We start from the raw sequence: 22,943 nt of genomic DNA, 5'->3' as shown, positions 1-22,943 counted from the left end.
AATCTCATAGGAACCTAAAATAGCCTTCCCGCATACTCCTAGCACATGCACCATAGGAAGACATTCTACAGCCAATACTTGCGATCTCTTTCTTAGTGAGGTGCTACTTTAGGCACAAGGTCCCATCACCAGATAACTAGTTATTTGCACCTGTCCTCTTCTCATCAGGGAAATAGCATTTTCACCGTTCTTTTTCAGGGCTTAATCTTTGTCTGATATCTAGTTGCAGTGTGAGCAGAAGTGCTCTAGAGAGCCTGTATCCATAGATGATACTTAGAATTTGGAGGTATGGGATCCCCTGAAGGATCTGATTCCAAAGTGTCAGAGATTGCAAATTCCCTCTCTCCACATTAAGTCAGAAGTGGGAGTGAGGAGTAAGGGGGCAAAGGGACTCACAATTATTGAGTGCCTATCTGTTATATTCTGGTCATTGTGCAAATTCTTTTACTTACATTGTCTTTTGGGATAGGTATTCACACTTCATAGATGGCGGGCTCTGAGAGGTGTAGCACTCTGTCCAAGTCACACAGCTGGTAGGTGGCAGAGTCTTTCCCTGAGTCTTGCCTTCCCAACAGCCTTCCCTCTTTGCCCTGCCTCATGGTGGCTCTTTCTGCCCACGTCTTTCAGGTATTCCGTTTTCCTTTTGGCTGTTTCCTCAAGAATGGGTCCACCACGTCTATCTCCTATGTGTTTTCACATACTCACACGAACACAACTTGAAAAGCACAAACTGTAAGACAAAAACATTATTGAATTTGCATCAGAATTAAGAACTTCTATTCGATGAAGGATACCATGAACAAAGCCCTTAGACAGAAGGTGAAATGGGAGAAGATATTAACGTTGTCTAAAATGGTTATGAGATTAATATGTAGGCTGTGAATTATTGAAAATCAACAAGAGAAAGACAGTAACCCTAATGGAAAAATGGACAAAGGCTCTGAACAAGCAGTTTAAAGAAGAGAAAACCTAAAAGCTAACAAGTGTATAAAAAGATCTCAACTTGTTAGTAATCAGAACAGTGCAGATTTTAAAAATGAGGTCATTTTACAGCAGAGATGTAAAATGTGTTGGTGGGGCTGAGAGGATGTAGGAGCCCTCATGTGTGATTGGTGGGCATGAAGCATGGTGCCACCATTCTGGAGAACAAACTGGTAGTATTTAGCCAACTTAAATGTATGTTCATACTCAGTGACCCAGTAATTCATTTCCTTGGCATGTTTCCCAAAGAAATTGTCACATAGGTCTCTAAGGGTCCATATATAAAGATGATTATGGTAATCTCATTTGTGGGGTTAGGGTCCATCTGGTGGTTCACCACTAGGAGAGTAAACATGTAAAATATGGTGGATGCTCCCAGGGAATGTTATATAGAAATTGGAAGCAACAGACTAATATATGTATAGCAACATGGATGGATCTTATGTACATAAAGCTGGGTAAAAAAAGTAAAAAGTAGAATGACATACATAATAAAATTGCATACATATAATACAATTTTGCATGCACACAGAATAATATTGCAAATTTTATAAGAAGATATATAAGCAAAAAGCACCTTAGAATGGTTGCCTATTTAGGACATGGGGTAGAGGTGGGAATGAGAAATGTAGATAAAAGAGAATAAATAAATTTAAAAAGCAAGCAAGTAAAACAAAAAGATTTGTCTTGAATAGCTCAATGATGATGATATACTATGAATTAAGGAATATAATTAACCCAGCACTCTGCATCTGATATTAAAAACAAAAACTCAGTTGCCTGTCCATGAGGTTAAGGTAGGTATTTGGGTAATTTGTCATTTTCCCCAAGAGGAAAGGAAGCTACTTCTCTTTTACTTTTTAAATGTTATCTAGTTCCCTCTTCACTCATAATTGTATGACATGCACCTGGATTTATGCTTTATACAATGTAAAATCTTTACTTTTTACTTATATGCTTTTAGTTTTCATATAATGTATATCTTTGTCATAGTTGTCTTCTTGGTTTTGAAGCTTCTGGAGGCAGAGATGATGTCTCATTTCATTTGCTTTGTATAGCCTTTGGTATAGTCAGTCCTTTAGAGCACATTAGTGATAATCCCAATGATTAATTTTATGGAAAAGCTTCCAGGAAGAGGTTTTCTTTTGAAATTCTAAAAGTATGGATATTGTTCCCTGGAGACCTGATGATGAAATAATGTAGGTTGAGAGTACCCAGGTATCCTTTTTAATAAACACGCTTTTCCAGCTCACATTTCATCCCTTCCTTCCTTTAGCAAATATCTCTGCTGACTCCTTTTTTCTAACAGAAAATATCATTGGTTAATAACTGTAAATTTTTGATAATGGATGTTGTGGGTGAATCTAAGAAATGTGTTCAATAATCAAATGGTTATCATTAGTGTTGTATTTAATCATGCAGAACTAGGAAATTTAGATATTTCTTCTCGATAGTTGTGATTCTCTATGTCTCTTTATTTCTCTTTTTCTTTGTGTCTCTCTTTGTTATTTACTCTGTTTCTCTCTCTGTGTCTCCTTCTCTGTACCTCTCTCTGCTAACCATCTCTGTGTTTCTCTCTATTCCTCTCTTTATCTCACTCTTTCTTTCTCTCTGTCTCTTTCTTTGTTTTGGACTCTGTCTCTTTGTTTTCCTCTCTTTTTGTTTTCCACCTACTAGTTTCCGGTTCATAGCCTTACCAACAGGATAGTACAAGGCTGATGTATTTTCAGCTCTCAGGTTGTTGCTCTAGATTTAATTGGGACTTCTATCTTTTTCTTGGTCTGTAAAAGTCCTCTTTGACAGCCTCATTGTATTCTTAGAATTACAGTCACTTGAAGCAAGCTGGTGAGTATATATTTTGTACTCTTACAGCAGTAAAGAAAAATTTCATGATGTGTTTTATGCTGAAAGTGGTTTCTTAAGAATCAGTGCCATTTTAAATGGCTGTTGGGAAAATGCATTAATAATATCAATTAGCTGAAGGCACTTTGATTTCTCCAGGGGAGCTCAATAGGCCAAGGCCTTATGGGACTCCTTACTTTTTTGATTTTCTTTGTCTTGAAAAATTGCATGTAAATTTTCCAGAAAGTTTCAGAACTTTATATGATCAAATTGAAACTTCTTCTGAGGAAAACATTAGGAATATTTGTCTTCTTTAGTAGTAGATGGCTTAGAGCTTTTAGGTCATCTGCTGGTGAATGCACTGGAGGCTCAAGGCCTGATTGACAAAGTGAGTGATAAATAAACCACTGAGACCAGATGGCATCCACACAGTATTTTTCAAGGAATTTGAGGGTGAAATTGTCAAAACTTGGTTAAATTGTGTTTAACCCTTGTTAGTTGCCATCTGGACCCCAAAATGGTCAGATTTTCCTTGGGACCGCCTTCCAGAGGAATTCTTCCAAAAAGACCTTGAAAAGTACATTTTGTTGGTGATCATTACTTCTTTATTTCATATCATACACATGACAAGGTAATGTGTAGGGTATTTCTGAAAGGTGCATATAGACTACAAATTGGAGGGAAGATGATGTCTGAATCATGGTAGAAACCGAAGATAGGGCCAGATTGGATTTATAGCCAGTGGAAACTATTGCACACGTATAAATAAGGGAATTTTGGGATATACCTTTTTCAGAAAACTTTCTCTTGACTCTGTGACAAATGTTTGGGAAAGGAGAAAGTTCAGATTTGAGGGACTAATAGTTTGTACTAATGGCCTTAGAAATGGAGAACTGCATATTATTAAATAAAAATCAATTAATACATTTTGGATATGAGAGATGAGGAATGGGAGGAATCAAAGATTATAAAGCTTTCAAGTCTGGGTTAGTAGAAATGGCATAATGATATCAGGGAGAGAAAGAAGAAGACTGGGAGGGAAGTTGGCTGAAGATGGTGGATAATGGGGTTAATTTTTAATACACTGACCTTTCGAGGTTGATTCCACAGAAAGCAGTCATGTCCTTTTATAAAATGTCCCCAAATGCCCCAAAGTGATAACAATGAACCAGGGTAGCCGCTGATCCCACCTGTGTGGCATTTCTTATTTTCTTCAGTTAAATTCTACAAACTATTGAGTCCTCTGTTGATACTGCCACAACAGTGATTCCTGTTTACTTATCTGTGAAATCAATGTACTATGAGCTTCATGCAGACAAGGGATGCTTATAATCTCTGTCTCTCCAGCCCCTAAGCTAACACCTGCCACATGGCAGGTGCTCAGTAATTGGTTATTACATTGGCATCCACTGTATGCCCAGCACAGGGTTAGGTGGCAATGATACACAGATGGATCTAACAAGGTGAAAGCACTGGTATAAGTAAGATGGGAACATCGAGAAGAGGGAGATTAGTTCTCTCTTGGGGTTGAACAAGCCTTCAGAGGGACATGACATTGCAGGATGAAGGATTCACTGGGACTAAGAAGGGAGAAACAGTATTCTTAGGAGAGGAAAAAAGAGAGCAAAGGCATGAGGGTGTGAAAGTGTAAGATGTACTTGCCCAATGACTGGAGGAGCAGACTCATGGTGAGAAGTAGGAAGTGGATGGTGATAGCACTGGAAAGGTACAACGGTAGATATAAAAAAACTTGCTAAGGTCATCTTACGTATTCCTATGTTTATTAGGACAAAAATTATTTCTAGGGTGAGGAAGGAAGGGGAGGGTGATTACAAGGTAACCTAATTTGGTATCTCTTAGTAGTAGCATAGAGAACTATGAATAAAGTGTTTTGAGTTTTAATCTTTGCTACTAATGTGACCAGGACAAAGTTATAAAAATTCTCTGAACTTCTGGATTCAGTTTCTATGATACTTATAAATATTATTATTAGCATAATTTGTATTTTATATGTGAGAATTCCTGAGAGTTTTTTTTAAGTAAGATATCTAGTTTTTTGTTTTTTAAAAATCTAATAAACCAAACAACAGCTCATACTCTTGTGATCATAAGGGATCAATGAAATAAATTTGAGACTCACCTTTACAGGCAACTGTTAATCTCATTGCCTGGTAATGTTCCCCTCCTCCTTCGTGCTGCCATTTTGTAAACTCTCTTGTTAAGTCTTACTATGATCCAAGTGACTTTAAAGCTAATGCAGCTTTTAGTGACAAAACGAATTATCTGCAAATTTTTTTTCTTTTAATTCAGACTGCCATATTGTGCAGCTCCTGAACCTTACCTTTCAAGTGCACTTCCTCACTTAATTGCAGGGAAATTACCACAACACATTCAGTGCTTTGTTTTCTAAGAAGGCTCTTGGCTCTCTCTGTTCGTGGAATAGGACATTTGCCCTCAGACTTCATTTAAGCATTATTTTCATCCTGAAGAGCATTTATTAAGCACTTCTCTGGAGGCACTATGGGTGATATACCTGGTATGGACAAATACTAAATAGCTAATGACATGCAAGCGGGAAGTATAAGTTCCATACTGTTTTTGAAAATAATATTTTCCTGATTATAAAGGGAATGCATTTCTTTTCAAATGTAGAAATTTGAAATATAAAGAAAAGCACATGTAGGAAAATAAAATCACATGAAATCCAATTGCCCAAAAGTAAGAGCTGTAAATAATTTGATGTGTATTCATGCTCTTTTTTTGTTCTGTACATTTTGAATGTTTTTATATATTTACAATGTGAACGTTTCTCCTCTTTCTTCCAGAACCTGGCTTTGAGGTTGAATCCTGATTCAATTGCTAATTGGCAATGTGACCTTTACCAAATTATTTAAGCTTTCCAAGGCTCTGTTTTGTTTTCTGCAAAATGGGGATAACAATAGTGTTTACCTCATAGGGTTAGAGTCAGGGCAAAATGAGATAATACATTTAAAGCTTTCAGTGCCTGGCAGATAGCATTTAACTCGTATTATTTGATTTCTTCATTTTTGGATATTCTAGTTATTTCTAGTTTTGTTTTTTTGTATGTAATGTTTGCTGAGCTACATGACACAGTTGGTGTCATCACGTTCGTTACCATTCAGTTATTGATCTTGGTGTCTAGTTCAGTTACAAAAAGAATTGCTGAGCCAGACTCTCACCTAACTTGCCCAGGTGGAAATTTTTCCGTTTATTTCTGAAATTTGGGACTTCTCTCAATCGTTCCCCTCATATGGATTTGGTCACACCAAATGACCCCAGTTGCTTGCCATGGGGTTTATTTCTGTATGATGACACTCTCTAATATGTCTTTACAAGAGGACTTGATAGGAATGATCCTGGCTGGATGGGGCTGGTAACAAAGATGCACATGACCTTCTGGGTGGGTCTAGAGGTTGAATCTGAGTCACCTCTGGCAACGGAGTCAACTATAGGATTTTATATGAGTGGCCATGAGGGCCCTTTTAAGTAGGGTACTGGAGCCTAGGAATGAAACCAAGTTGGGATTTATGGTGGGGAGTCAGATATCACCAGCACGAGGTGAGATGGACAAGGGGATGAGGCTTTAATGAATTTTGTTGCTGTTTTAGCTGGAGATATTGGCTCAGCAGCATGTTTGTCTTATTGTGTCTTGATGTCTTCTTGTTTGTCTTCTTGTGTCTTGATGTCCTAGAGTCTCACACTACTCCTCCCCCACCCCAACTTATATATTTTCTGAAAATATAATAAAAATGAGATAATATTTAAGTTTAACAAAACTTTGAAAGTTTGACTCTAGCAAAATGCTATGGAGCAGCAGAAACTCTAAGTGCTACCAGGAGTACAAGATGCTACTACAACCACTTTAGAGAGCTGCTATGCAAATGAGCATATCCTGATTCTAGGCATAGACCCAAAAGAAACTCTCACACATACTTAAGGAGACCTGTACAAGAGTATTTACTGCAGTGTTGTTTGTAATAATAAGAAATTATTATTATAGGAGAATGAGTAAATAAATTGGAGCAGCTTTATACAGTGAAATACTAGAAAGCAGTTAAAATGGACGAACTAGAGTTAGCATCAACCTGGATGAATCTAACAATATTGAACTTTAAAAAGTGAGTTGAGGAGTTATACGTACATGTCATACAATATATATGAAGTTTAAGAATACTCAAATAATGCTGTATTTATATATTTATACATAGTGAAGTTGCAAATACATGTATAATTTGAATACCACGTTTCAAGCATTATTCCTGGAGAAAAAAGAGAATGAGATAGAGGAGATAAAATATCACAGGTTTGTATTCTATGGATATTTATTTAGGGAAAAAAAGAACCAAAGCAAAGATGTCAAAATATTAAGATGTAAGGAGGTTAAAGTATGCTCTAAATTGTCTCTATTTTTATATGATTAACATGTTTCATGATTTATTAAAATTGGGAAAAAGGGGCAGAGGAAGTTAATATATGACCACAATAAAGAGAAATTCTAGCAACACAAGGGAAAGTAAGTCTGTATCTCACTTCTGATTCCTGGTCACTGTTCCCTTTGCCAGAGAAAACCACTCTTAGCAGTTGCCCATGAATCCTTCCCATGAGAGTCTGTGATATAGAAGTATATTGTATATTCATTCCTTTTCTACCTACACAGCTAATGCTCTTTGCTCTTTTCACTGAGCTATATATCTTGAAGATCATTCATCCTATAATTTCTGACAATTTCTTTTCAAGAAATTGAAAAGAGGAATTTTTTAATACTGACGTGGCACACAATAATAATTCTTCACAGTTCCGGTAAAAGAAATCAAAGAATAGTTTAAAGAAAATTTCAGCTTTGGTTGTTGATGGTGGAGCTAGAGCTTCTTCCTGGAAAGTCGTTTGAGGGTAAGTACAACCATAGTTTCTTTAAAGCTAGATTTTGGAATCACTGATCTAGAATACATGGGATCAGTTTTAGATGCTAAATTATAGACTGATTGTGCTCAGACCCAAACCAACCTTGAAAACAAAGTATATTTATATTCAGATTTGAAAGGCTCTTTTCCCGTTTCAGTTTGCCAAAGAGTTGAATATATTAATCTTGGGACCAGAGACAGTGTCAGGGTGAACATATGTGAGGGATTCACACCTCTCAAGGAAAAGTGTGCTCTTTATGGCCTTGGGCAAAGCTGGGATCGGGTGCTGTTGCTACTTTTACAGCCAGTCTGCTGAGACTGTGACTGCATCTTAGGGATAATAAAAAGCTGATTAAAAATTGAAGTAGGTAAAAATACTTTGCTTGTGAAAAAATGCAAAATGTAATGTTGAAAGAGAAAGGAGGGACATTCTATTACAAATCAAAATAGATTCCCTATAGTTTGTATATTTCAATTTCAGCTCTTGAGTAATAAATTTTCCAGCCTCATCTCTTGAATTGAGTGTTAGTCTCTAGTAACATCAAACTTGTTAGAAGAACTCTCTCCCTATCCTCCCCTGGTACTCCAACTTCCTCTCTCGTTCACCTGGCTAACTTCTACTTACCCTTGAAGATTCGGTTTGGAATTCATCTTCTCCAGGAGTCTTTCCTTGATTTCTCCTTACCTCTGCACATTGGGACACTTTTGGCTATCCCTGTCTGTTAGCTTTATCATTACATTTTGCAGATTACATATAATTAGCTCTTTATGGGTTTGTCTTCCCTAAAAGACAATGATCTTTTAGAGGTTAGACACCATATCTTACGCACTTTCTTCCCCCAGTGCCCAGCACATTGCTGACGATAAATAAATGTTTGAGAATGAATGTTTGAGAATGAATGAATGAGAGTGCCTCAGGGAAATGTGGTGAGGCAGTGTGAGATAGTGGAAAGAATGGAAAAGAGGGAATATCTAATTGAATCCCAATCTCTCAGTGGTTAGAGTAACTTTGGACAAGTTGTTTAATGTGTCAGCCCCAGCTTTCTCTGATAGAAAATGAGGGAAATGGTCCTATCTACTGGATAAGATTGCTGTAGACATGAATAAGAGGATATGTGTGAAAGCACTCTATATAGTAACACAGTTTGCACATGTGAATTATTAGTATATCACTGGAAGAGTGTAATTTCTCAGCTCTAGGATGTAGTGATGAAAAACCAAACCACACTGTAAAGTCTGTTCATCTTCAACTGCTTAAGGATAGCCTCAGCGTCACACTCATATGTTCACCTGACTCCTTGTGGGATCTGGTTAGAAATTCCTCTGCTTGGGAGAGACATCTATACTCTTGTCAAATCCATTCACCATATGTTATTTCTCACTGAAGCAATTGCCAACCAGTCTGTGAAATTTTTGAAGACATGGCTTTTGTCTAACTTATCTTTGTGTCCTCTACAGTACTTAAGAGAGAGTATTGCACTCAGAAATGTTAAAATGACAAACCAAGTAGAGCTTAACACAGAAGTCTAGAGAAATGTTATTCAGTTTTCTTTAAGAAGGCTAGATTTCAAAATAAAATTGTAATTGCATCTCATTTTTAGTGTTTGTTCAAATAATTTTGAGTTACCACAGAAACTTTCCAAGTTTAAGCTAACAAAATGTCCTGGATCTTTGGAAGTCTACTGATGTCTTCATTTCAAACTTTGTAAGACTAAAGAATTTTACAGTATCTAAGATCCATTTGCCACCAGTCTTAAAATCTGAACTATAGCACGTTATCTGTATGATATTCTTTCTAGCATTTTATAGACATTTTCATTTTAAAAATAGTATTATACCTTGATTAGAGAAAGAATGAGGCCTATGCCTTATTTTTAGGTAACAGTTCACGCACTAGGCCCTTGACCCACTCTAATTGGCTAGCTTCATCATTATTTTTGGTTTTTACTAATTTTATTTATATCGCTTGAAACAAAATGGGAGAAAACCAAATTAATTTTTAATTAATTATAAATTATCACATTTTTAATTATAATCTATAATATGATCTATAATAAATATATAAATATATAATTAATTATAAATTATCTAATTAATTATAAATTTTGAGGTAATTAAGAATTCATCAAAATAGTGTTGTAAGTAATATGACTGTTTTCAGACACAGGATTAAAAATAAATGAAACTGATAAAAAAAATGTGAGGGATACCAAAAATCTTTTACTGGTATAGCATGTTGTGCAAATATTTAAATTTATAAGATAGAATTATAACAAAAGGAAAAAAATCTCTATATTATAGACATTTTTAATAAATAAATTTCTGTTTCAAGGAGGTTTGAACCTATGTTCTAATTTTGGTGAGCAATTTAAAATAATTTGCTGACTTGTTCATTTAATCTTTCAAATATGCCAAGGGCCACTAACTTCTTGCAGCATTTATAGATATTTATCCAAATGGCTTTTTTGTTGGCATGTGAAAATATTTAGGAAATGAATCCAATACTTGTGCTTACTTTACGTGAATTAGAATTTCCCATGAGTGACTGTATAAACTAATGGAAGTGGAAAGAAAGAGAAACTTGAATATAAACTAAATGTTTGTTTATGGGCTTTATTTAGAAATTCACATTGGTGACTCTGAAAGTTGGGATATTAACCTAATAATTCCTGTTCTTTGTGGATTATTATTTCCATATATGATTGTATTTTCTTATGAGGCAATTCTCTTTGGAGTACCTAAAGAGAAATATTAAGTTTTTACCAAATAAGTTCTTTTTAATATTCTAATATAGCAATATTTTCATTTAGGAACACTACTTTATTCCAGTATAGCTTTTTTTTTTTTTTTTTCCCTGAGGAAGATTCGCTTTGAGCTAATATCTGTGCCAGTCTTCCTCTATTTTGTATGTGGGTTGCCACCACAGCATGGCTGATGAGTGGTGTAGGTCTGTACCTGGAATCTGAACCTGCGAATCTGGGCCACCAAAGCGGAGCACACCGAGCTTAACCACTAGCCCACAGGGCCAGCCCCCAGCATAACTTTTTTTGCATAGGTATTTTCCTGTTCACATCCTCCCCTGCTTCTAAAAAAAGAGCAGCATCATAACTTCCCACAGCTTTGTGTGCTTTCAAGATGGTTTGGCATCCTTACTGGGTTACATACCATAGCAAAGATGTTTCCCAGCCATTCATCCTTAATTAAATTTAAATTTACATTAATTTTTAAGAGGATTAAAAGCACTTAAAAATTGATGAGCCTATTCACTAAACAGCATGTATTAGTTTTACCTATTTATGAAAAAATGTGGTTAGTCTATGTCTCTTGCCTCATGCATAATAAAGAACTTCTCTTTTTGAAAGTAATTGTAAAATATTGCTTGAGGAATTGACATGTTAGTGTGATTGGGAGGTAGCTATCTTTGCTGTTAGGCAGATTGTTTTGGATGTCTCAGGTGCAAACATAAACCTGGGTAAGGATAGTTGGGGTTGGGGAATGGTAGCTTGGAAGCGATCCATAGATAATGAAATTCTTGAAAACAGGAATGAGTCTTCTTGAACATTTGTAAAATCCTTAAGTACCTGGCACAGCACCATTTATGTCGGAGGAAAGGACAATGTTGCTACTAGGACAGCCAAGAGACAAATCAGAGGTTGATCTTAGAAAATGCAGAGTCCCTCTCAAGGTTTTCTTTTCAAGTTGAGCTGGTGTCTTGTTTTCTGACCATATGTTATTTCTTCTCTTTATAAAAAAGAAACAACATACTCATTTTAAAGAAAGCCAAAATGTTTTTCATTTTAGGCTGACAGTGCTTTGGGCCCTCAAATCAAACAGAGTGAGAGACTTCTTCCTATAATTTTGGTCCTGTGGGTTTATGTCAGAAGGATGTGGTTATGAAGTAAATTGTGATTTCATTTTGTTCATCTCCTACTTATAAACCTCCACTGTTCCCTCTTCCCACAATGACGACAGGAAAAAGTCCAAACATTTTGGCGCAGGTGGCAGGTAGAGGCCTTCTAGAATTTGGCTCCAATCTAAGCCTAACTTTTACCATCTTTCAACTTGAACCTCGATGTAGCTCAACCATTCTTCTATCTAGAAAAGAGATATTCGAGGCGTTTCTCGTGGGAGGGAGGGAATAAGCCAAGGCTGGAAGGGGGCGAGGCCTGGAGAGCACTAACAGAAATTAGCACCCAGATCACCAAGTTCAGGTGGGCATGAAGAACGTGGTGTTGCCCACGCTGATAACCTTTCCAAGGTGCCTTTCCAAGTTGAGGGAACAGTACTTATCTAGGTGACTGTGTTCAGATAACCTGTCATTTTTTTTCTCAAACATTTTTTTTGAGTTCATCATAGTTTACATCATTGTGAAATTTCATTTGTACATTATTTCTTGTCTGTCACCACATAAGTGCTCCCCTTTACTCCCTGTGCTCAGCCCCTACGCCCCTTCCCCTGGTAACCAATGAACTTTTTTCTTTGTCCATGTGTTTGTTTATATTCCACATATGAGTGAAATCATTTGGTGTTTGTCTTTCTCTGTCTGGCTTATTTCGTTTAGCATAATTTCCTCCAGGTCCATTGCTGCTGTTGCAAATAGGATGATTTTGTCTTTTTTATGGCTGAATAGTATTCCATTGTATATATATATACCATGTCTTCTTTATCCAGTCATCAGTCGCTGGGCACTTGGATTACTTCCATGTCTTGGCTATTGTGAATAGTGCTGCCATGAACATAGGGGTACATATGTTACTTTGGATTGTTGATTTCAAATTGTTTGGGTACATACCCAGTAGTGGGATAGCTGGGTCATCTGGTATTTCTATTTTTAGTTTTTTGAGGAATATACATACTGTTTTCCATAGTGGCTGCACCAGTTTGCATTCCCACCAGCAGTGTGAGGGTTCCCTTCTGTCAACACCCTCTCCAACATTTGTTATTTTTAGTCTTAGTGATTATAGCCGTTTTAACAGGTGTAAGTTGGTATCTTAGTATAGTTTTGATTTGCATTTCCCTGATGATTAGTGATGTCGAACATCTTTTCGTGTGGTTATTGACCCAGATAACCTGACATTTTTTGATGCCAGGCTGTCATTTTACTTATAGATAGAGACATATTCTATGAGTTGATGTATTAAATTCCAGAAGGAGGGGCCAATTCTGAACGATAAGTAGGAATTAAGTGAGGGCCACAGGACACTAGACTGTCAGTCTGATGTTCATGGCTGGACTTGAGTCCTTGAGGAAATTACCCTGAGCACCAAGGCCTGCAGAATATGTGGTCAGATTGGCCTCAGCAGACGAGGGATGAGGGTGGGAGTGGCTAGGAAGATGGCAGCTCACTCTGGTACCTAGGTCTCTTTTCACCACTGGCATATCACACAGCAGATAAAACGCATCATATTATTTCAGAGATTTCTCTGGGATACTGCAAGGGTCCTGGGTAGGGCAGAGCCTATAGGTGATTGGCTTCTGATTTTGACAGCTGGACAGTGCAAGTTCATTCAGAGACTGACGTCCACTTGCTTTGGATTCTTTTAGCATTATAACAGGCCTCCTTATGATATTTGGGTAGCTGTTTATTGCATGTGATTAATTATTTCATCACTCCAAATTAACTTATGTTACTTCAGACTAAGGAATGTCTTATATTTATTTTTTATTTTCATTAGATCTTACCCAGGTATTAAGTACTTCTTGAATGAATAACATGTTTTTTGTCATTATTCTGTCTACTTAGCTAAATCAAGGATGGGACCAAACAGTAAACCCAATTTCACCTGTTAGTTTTTAATTTCTTTTTAATAGACAGAAAATCAATCTATTGATTTCCTTATGCTCTATTTTTCCCCTAGTCAATGGAATACAAAATTCTTTATCACTTGGATTGAGGATTGTGAGTGCTGCCAAGGCAACTTTGCACCTTTTTTTCCTGATTATTTTGGAAACAATACTTTTTTCACTAAAAAGACTAGAATCTGGAAAGCCAAAGGCTTTTGGCACAAAATGTGAAGGGACTCTAGATGGATGCATGCTCCAGGGGCGTTTTCATTCCAAGGTAAGAAATTCAGGCTACGTTAAAGGAAGCAGTCTATTCACTTTGATAAAATTAATTATTAGAGCTATCTGGGGGTTAATGAATGAAATATACTAATCTGAATCTAGATACTTGCATTTATCTAAATCTTGCTGTCAACATAGAAATTATTTCAATAAATGATTTTTGAACCTTTATCATTCTTTCATTCATTGAATAGACTTTTATTGAACATCTGCTACATGCCAGTTGGGTGCAGGTGCTGTTGATATAGAAATGAATAATACACAGTTGCTAATATCAGGGGCTTACAGTCCTCACAGGCATCATGTGATTCACTGCAGGGAATACAAAGATGAGTCCTTAAACAACTGATGCATGGATAAAAGAAGTGGTATATTCATTCAATATAATATTATTTGGCAATGAAAAGGCCTGAAATATTGATGTATGCTAAAATATGGATGAACCTCGAAAACATTAGGCTAAGTGGAAAAAGCCAACCACAGAAGACCACGTTTTGTATGATTCCATTTATATAAAATGTCCAGAATAGGCAAATCCATAGAGACAAATAGTAGATTACTGGTTGCTAGGGGCTGGGGGGCACACAGATGGGGAGCGACTGATAATGGCACAATATCTGTCTTGATGAAGTGTTCTAAAATTTATTGTGGTGATAGTTGCGTAACTCTATGAATATACTAAAAACCATTAAATGGTACACTTTAAATGGGTGAATTGTGGGGCCGACCCAGTGGCGCAGCGGTTAAGTGCAAATGTTCCACTTCGGTGGCTCAGGGTTTGCCGGTTTGGATCCCGGGTGTGGACATGGCACTGCTTGGCAAGCCACGCTGTGGCAGGCATACCACATATAAAGTAGAGGCACGGATCCATCTGGGCACGGATGTTAGCTCAGGGCCAGTCTTCCTCAGCAAAAAGAGGAGGACTGGCAGCAGTTAGCTCAGGGCTAATCTTCCTCAAAAAAAAAAAAGTAAATGGGTGAATTGTATGTTAAGTGAATTTAATCTCAATAAAGCTGTTATTAAAAAGAGAGAGAGAGAAAAAAAAAATGGATGGAGTAGATAAATCTTTAAAAAAATTTGCCAGTGAGGGGAAGTAGAGAAATGGGAAGATGGTAAATGAATATCTTTCATTTCTATTTTGGTTTTCTGAGTTACACAAGGGTTCCAAGTACGTGTTCTCGTTTCATCCTCACAACGTTGCTGTGAATTTGTTATTATATAGAGACTGAAGCTTGGAGAGCTTAGGTGACTTGCCAAAGAATGTACAGCTTAACAAGAAGCAGAACTGGTAATTAAACTCAGTTTTCAGGAAAGCCAAGCACAAGTTGAAGGATTGACTCAGAAAAGAGGGTCATATGCCTACTGAGATTGGAGAGAAGGAAGACAAACAAGTTGAAGATGTAGATACTTTGAATTCTTTGATTCCAGAAACCATGATAGTCCAAATCACATTTTTAGCACTGTTTACTTTTATTCTTTTGTAGGCTAATGTATTTGTAGGCTAGTTAAATATTTACATTTAAATTCCTTGAGGTCAGGGCAATGTCTATGTCAGATCCTTACCAGTACATTTGGGGCCTTGATTACCCATTTGCCTGTGTTGGGCAACTGTATTCTGAGGAAAATCTGAGTTCATTGGCCACCAACCAATAGAAGTATGATGGTCAAGGATTCAGTCATGTGTCCTTGTTAGTCTTAATTTTGTAAGAGAATATCAATTATCTTGTCAATATGTATTGCTCTGCCTTGAATTGACAATGTGGAACACATGTTCACTCCAAGTTTTTGATAGAGAATCCATCCTTTAACTCTTTGGTTTTTAATTCCCATCAAATAGTTCTTTCTTTTTTCTCATTGTACCTGTCTTTCTGTCACCACATCAAATCAGTCAGCAAAACCTGTTGATTCTGTTTCTAAAATAGATTTCAAATTTATCCACTTATTTTCCTGGCCTATAGAATCAGGCCAGGCCACCATCCTCTTTGTCCAGGTTTTTCCTTTCAATGGGTCTCACCCCTTCAAGTCTGTCCCTCTTCTACTCTGTGAATGCAAGAGCAATATTCTCCATATGAAAATTCTGTCCTATGCCTCCCTGCAGGTCCTCCTGCCTAGAAAAATTATCATCACATAGAGTTATCTTTTAAAATACCTGGAAAAAACTCATTTAGCAAGAGTTTGAGGGCCGACTGTTTGCCACACACTGTTCTTCCATTGACCACAGAACAAATTCTAATTCTTTACCATGACCCACAAGGCCCTGCATGATAAGAGTCTTACCTTTTCCTCAAACTTTGTCTCTTGTTTCTCTTTGCCCTTTCTCACTACACTCTGGAAACAATGATCTTCCTTCAGTTCCTCAGAAAAGTTTTCTTGCCTTAGGGTTTCTGGAAAGAGTACTGTTGCTGCCACTTTTCTTAGTCATAGCTCCTTAGCATAATCCTTCAGTTCTCAGTTTAAATGTCTCTTCAGAGAGAGGTCTTTCCTGATCACCAATTCCAAAGGAGGTTGCTATTCCTCTTATTCTTTAGTTAGCCAAGAATGACAGAAAACCCCAAATAACAGTGGCTTAAGCAAGATAGAAGTTTCTTTCTCTGTCATATAAAATTCGAGGTAACCATGCTCCATGGGTTAGGAACCTTGACTCTTGTCTAGATGTTCCTTTCCAACTCTACCTCATGGCAAGATGGTGCCTTCCATCTGCATCTGAGTGATCGGGAAGGAGTCAAGGGGAGGATAAAGACACATGCCTTCTCTATTAAGTAGTATGAGAAGCAACAGAGAAGTTGGAAAACAAGGTCTTTTTTTCCCTAGGTAGTCATGTTCCCAGCGACATTAAAAGGTTCTGTTTCTGAAGGAGAGGGAGAAAATGGCTATAGGGGAAAAGGAACAATGTTGTCACTTGTTACACTTGTGGTAGAATGAACTCTTGTCCATTATCATGTCACATGGCACTTTCTTTGTGATGACTCACAAAATAACTTTCATGTAGGAAATTTGTGCTTCTCCTGAGCAACTGGCTTGTTTTCCTATTATGGACACTGAATTTTGTGACAGATTATGTTTCACTCTTTGCTTTGTTTGCCAAGCAGTTTATAGCTAAACTTATGGTTCTCTCTAGCAACTGCACAAACCTTATGACATCTATTTTTTCTGTCATGTTAACCCTAGCATTATTTGATTTTATTTTACACTTGTTTTCTCTACTTTCTTTCTTCATTTATTTTTATTTTTTTCAATGTGCTTTTGCAAACCTTCTCAAATTATTTTGGTAATAAAGTAGGAAACAAGTAAGTAAAATACAATTATAAAGGAATAAAATACTTTGTATTTAATGAGGATTATAAAAGTACCTACATCATAGAGCTATTGAGAGAATCAAGAGTTAATATAAGTAAAACGTTTAGAACAATGTCTGGCACATTGTAAGAACATTCGCTCAGTATTCTTATTATAATTAAGTCTCTACTGAAGTGACCATCAAGTAAGCCTGTGTGAAGAGACAGTCTTATGAACACTCTGAAAATGGATTAAATGAAGAGAGAAAAAATAAAGTTATATAAAGAATCACTCATCAATAATTATTCTGTGTCTGTAGATTATAATCTATGTAGCTGCCAGCAAATACCTTACGCTGTGTAAGATAATATGCTAAAAATCTTAGTAGAGATGGCTTCTAAGACATTCCATATGTCTGGGAGTTAGGTATCTTGTAGATACAAACATATGGATGACTAACTGGATGAGGATTCAATTACCAGAAGGACTGTTGCTCTCTTTATCTTTTTCCATGTTAGGGATAGAAGGTTTCCATCAGATAGTTCTGAGTTTGAATCTTAGATCTACAACTAACCAAATTCTGTGACCTACCTCAAGTCTCAGTTTTCACCATTAGTAAACAGGTGACAGCAATATAAGGATTACATGAAGTAATGCATGTGAAGAGCTTTGCATGGTGCCTAGCCAGAGTGTGCATATAATAGTTATTCCTGTTGGCGTTTGTTGTTGTTATTAGTGCTGTTGAGTCCATTTTGACTCCTAGTGACCCTGTGTACAGCAGAGTGGAACCCTGCCCGGTCTTTTTGCTCCATCCTCCCACTTTCTAGTGCAACATCATACAATGTTCTGCTGCTATTCATAGGATTTTCATGTCCAATATTTCGAAAGTGGGTGGCCAGGTCCTTCTTTCTAGTCTTTCTTAGTCTGGAAGCTCCAGTGAAACCTGTGCACCATGGGTGACTCTGCTGGTGTTTGAAATACTGGTGGCATAGCTTTCAGCATCACAGCAACATGCAGCTACCACTGTATGACAACTGACAGATGGGTGGTGTGGTTCCCTGACTGAGAAACGAACCCCTGGCTGCAGGGGTGAGAACACTGAATCTTAACCACTAGACCACCAGGGCTGGCTCCAGTTATCATTAGTTTCATGTAAATCTTTTGAACTGAAGAATTATTACCTTTCACCTTTTTAATTTATATTGAGTACAGACCTGATGTCTTTTTCTTTAAATATTTGAAAATCGTGCCCTATAACCTGATGGAAAGTCTGCAAATGCTTGAATTTTCACTTTTCCATCACGAGGTTGTATAGAAAAGTGGCTTCTTAGATGTCGTTCAAGGATCATAAATTGCCCACATAAAATCTTGGGAACTATGCAAGCTGTGGGTTCCTGTTGCATTAATGTTTCTATTAACATAGCATTTCTGTTTAAGTTTCTGGTATGGATTAATAAACTATTAATGGTGTTAAATGGATGCTTGTTTTCATTAATTGGTAGCTCTTCAGTAGCTCATCAAAATCTTCCCATTCATTTTGTTGAGTTCGAGTGGTTGGGGATGAATGACCTTAGACACTCTTAACTCTGCCAAAGTGGACCATGAAAATATGGTCAATTTAATTCAACTCAGCAAACATATTGAATGCAGAATATGGGAAAAGCATTGTGCTACATATTGTGGCAATATCAAGAGACATTCCCTGTGGTGGCCATCTGTTGTTTGCTGCCCAGCATCCATTTCCCTCTATTTGGGATTGGGTGGCCTTCACCCACTCTCGGCCATGGTTTGGGTGGGATTTGCTCCTTACTCAAGTCTAGTGAGCCTTGCTTGGCTTAATGTAGTCAGCACATCCCATTGTCAAGACCATAGTGTTAGATTCAGAGTGGGCATATAACCCATGAGTCTTAAACAGACTTTTTTTGGGAGGGCTTCTGGGAAAATGAAGCTTGCTCTGTATTTCTTGTGGGAACTGATGGAGAAGACACTCTCTCTTTCCCTGGACAGTATAATAAGGATGTGAGGTCTGGGAGAACCAGGAGCTGTGCAGGGACAGAATACCACACACATGCTGAAGATGAAGGAGAGCAGTACCAGGAGCCAGGAACTTTCTGAGGCCAGCCCTTCTACTGCTCACATGAGCCAATACATTTCCTCAAGCCAACTGGACATTTCCTTAAGCCAACTGAACCCGGATTTTCTATTACTTGCAAGTATGAGAGACTCTATGTGTTCTTTGACCTCAGCAATTAGAAAACAGATTCATGGTACCTGCAACTCAAGTGGTACTGTTATTCTAGAATATTGATTCATATCTGTAATAAAACTTGATCCAGAGATTTAAATTATTATGGAAACAAAATTAACCAAGGACAAGTATTTATTGAAATGCCTTGAGAGAAGGGACCATATCTGTCTTATTTACTGTTGGGTCTTCTAGGACCATTCCGATCACATAGTTAAGCTCTCAATATATCTTGATTGAATATGTGGTCTCAATCCTATACTAGGTTCTGTGTTTCCCACGTATAGGAGAACTTCCCCATCAGGGCATTTCTGATTACAGGCTTTACTGGCCACAACCTTTTTTTTGAATATATATAAATAAAATAATTATTTTTTAATTAATAAAATTTATTTTTTAAAGCAGTTTTAGTTTCACAGCAGAACTGAGGGAAAAGTACAGAGAATTCCAATATACTCACTTCCCCTACACAGGGATAACCTCCCCTGTTATCAACATCCCACATCACGGTGGTACCTTTTTACAATTGATGCACCTACATTAACACATCTTTATTGCTCAAACCCATAGTTTGCATTGGGGTTCACTATTGGTATTGTACATTCTACGGGTTTTGACAAATGTATAATGACTTGTTTCACCATTATGTTACTATACAGAATAGTTTCACTACCCCCAAAATCCTCTGTGCTCTGTCTGTTCATCCTTCTCTTCCCCCACTTCCTGGAAACCACTAATCTTTTTTACTGTCTCCATAGTTTTGCCTTTTCCAGAATGTCATATAGTTGGAATCATACATATGTGGTCTTTGTAGATTGACTTCGTTCACTTAACATTGCATTTAAGTTTCCTCCATGTCTTTTTTTTTTTTTTTAAAGATTTTATTTTTCCCTTGTTCTCCCCAAAGCCCCCTGGTACATAGTTGTATATTCTTCATTGTGGGTCCTTCTAGTTGTGGCATGTGGGACGCTGCCTCAGCGTGGTTTGATGAGCAGTGCCATGTCCGCGCCCAGGATTTGAACCGACGAAACACTGGGCCGCCTGCAGCGGAGCGCGCGAACTTAACCACTCGGCCACGGGGCCAGCCCCTCCTCCATGTCTTTTTGTGGCTTGATAGCTCATCTCTTTTTAGTGCTGAATAATATTCCGTTGTCTAAGTACCACAGTTTATTTATCCATTTATCTACTGAAGGAAATCTTGGTTGCTCCCAAGCTTTGACAATTATGAATAAAGAAGCTATAAACATCTGTATGCAGGTTATTGAGTGGACGTAAGTTTTCATATCCTTTGAGTAAATGCCAATAGGTTCAATTGCTGGATCGTCTGATAAGAGTATGTTTAGTTTTGTAAGAAACTGCTGAGCTATCTTCTAAAGTGGCAGTACTGTTTTGCATCCCCACCAGCAATGAATGAGAGTTCCTGTTGCTCCATATCCTTGCCAGCATTTAGTATTGTCAGTGTTTTGGATTTTGGCCATTCTTTTTCTTTTTTAAGATTGGCACCTCAGGTAATATCTGTTGCCAATCTTTATTTTTTTCCCTCTTCTTCTCCCCAAAGCCCCCCAGTACATAGTTGTATATTCTAGTAGTAGGTCCTTCTGGTTGTGCTATGTGGGACGCTGCCTCAGCACGGCCTGATGAATGGTGCCATGTCCACGACAAGGATCTGAACCAGCCAAACCCTGGGCTGCCGAAGCAGAGTGTGCCAACTTAACCACTCAGCCATGGGGCCCTGGATTTTGGCCATTCTAATAGGTGTCTAATGGTATTGCATTGTTGTTTTAATTTGCAATTTCCTGATTTATATGATATTGGACATCTTTTCATATGCTTACTTGCCATCTATGTATCTTCTTGGTCAGATGTCTGTTCAGGTCTTTTGCTCATTTCTTAATCAGATTGTTGACTAACCTACATATTTTTTTAAGTTACAAAATAAGTCATATGTGTTTGTAGTAGCATTCCTCCATGTCTTGTTCAGAGGGGGGCAAAATATAGGATATATGGGAAGTTTAGTAACATCCCCTCTCCCCAATTCTCTCAAATGGAGTGAATTTTTAAAATATTGCAAACTTGCAAAAAAGTATCCTCTATTCAGATTTAATAATTGTTAGTCCATCATCTATAAATACCACATCTTCTTTATCCATTCATCCCCTGATGGGCACCTAGGTTGCTTCCATGTCTTGGCTATTGTGTATAATTCTGCAATGAACATAGGGGTGCAAGCATCTTTATGCCTTTGCATTTTCAAGTTCTTTGGATAAATATCCAGCAGTGGGATAGCTGGATCATATGGTAGATCTATTCTTAATTTTCTGAGGATACTCCATACTGCTCTCCATAGTGGCTGCACCAGTTTGCACTCCCACCAGCAGTGTACAAGGGTTCCCTTCTCTCCACATCCTCTGCAACATTTTTTGTTTCCTGTTTTGTTACTTATAGCCATTCTGACCAGAGTGAGGTGATACCTCATTGTAGTTTTGATTTGCATTTCCCTGATAGCTAATGATGTTGAACATCTTTTCATGTGCCTGTTGGCCATCCTTATATCTTCTTTGGAGAAATCTCTGTTCAGATCCTTTGCCCATTTTCTAATTGGATTGTTGGCTTTTTTGTTGTTGAGCTGTAGGAGTTCTTTGTATATTTTGGATATTAACCCCTTATTTGATATGTGGTTTGCAAATATCTTCTCCCAATTGTTAGGTTGTCTTTTTGTTTTGTCGATGGTTTCCTTTGCTGTGCAGAAGCTTTTAGTTAGATGTAGTCCCATTTGTTCATTTTTTCTTTTGTTTCCTTTGCCCAGTCAGACATGGTACTTGAAAATATGCTGCTAAGACCCATGTCAAAGAGTGTAGTGCCTATGTTTTCTTCTAGAAGTTTCATGGTTTCGGGTCTCACATTCAAGTCTTTAATCCATTTTGAGTTGATTTTTGTGCATGGTGTAAGGGAATGGTCTACTTTCATTCTTTTGCATGTGGCTGTCCAGTTTTCCCAACACCACTTATTGAAGAGACTCTCCTTTCTCCATTGTATGCTCTTGGCTCCCTTGTTGAATATTAGCTGTCCATAAATGTGTGGGTTTACTTCTGGGCTCTCGATTCTGTTCCATTGATCTGTGTGTCTGTTTTTGTGCCAGTACCATGCTGTTTTGGTTTCTATGGCTGTGTAGCAAATTTTGAAATCAGGGAGTGATAACAACAGCTTTGTTATTTTTTTCTCAGGAATCTTTTGGCTATTTGGTGTCTTTTGTTGTTCCATATAAATTTTAAAATTCTTTGTTCTATTTCCGTGAAAACTGTTGTTGGAACTTTGATAGGGATTGTGTTGAATCTATAGATTGTTTTAGGAAGTATGGACATTTTAACAGTGTTAATTCTTCCAATCCAAGAGCACAGAATATCTTTCCATTTCTTTGTGTCTTCTTCGATTTCTTTCAACAATGTTTTATAGTTTTCAGTGTAAAGATCTTTCACCTCTTTGGTTAAGTTTATTCCTTGGTATTTTATTCTTTTTGTTGCAATTGTAAATGGGATTGTATTCTTAATTTCTCTTTCTGCTATTTTGTTGTTAGCATATAGAAACACAACTGAGTTTTGTATGTTGATTTT

General features: G+C 37.3%; 1 protein-coding gene across 2 annotated transcripts in view; it reads left to right on the top strand.

Moving 5' to 3' along the window:
• CPQ (carboxypeptidase Q) overlaps positions 1-22,943 on the top strand; it is a 460,527-nt gene that overhangs the window by 120,406 nt on the left and 317,178 nt on the right. The window lies entirely within an intron of this gene.

Source organism: Equus quagga, chromosome 16 (assembly GCF_021613505.1).
Source record: "Equus quagga isolate Etosha38 chromosome 16, UCLA_HA_Equagga_1.0, whole genome shotgun sequence".
Lineage (NCBI taxonomy): Eukaryota > Metazoa > Chordata > Mammalia > Perissodactyla > Equidae > Equus > Equus quagga.
The sequence above is the reverse complement of the archived record's forward strand: the minus strand, read 5'-3'. Positions and strand labels throughout refer to the sequence as shown.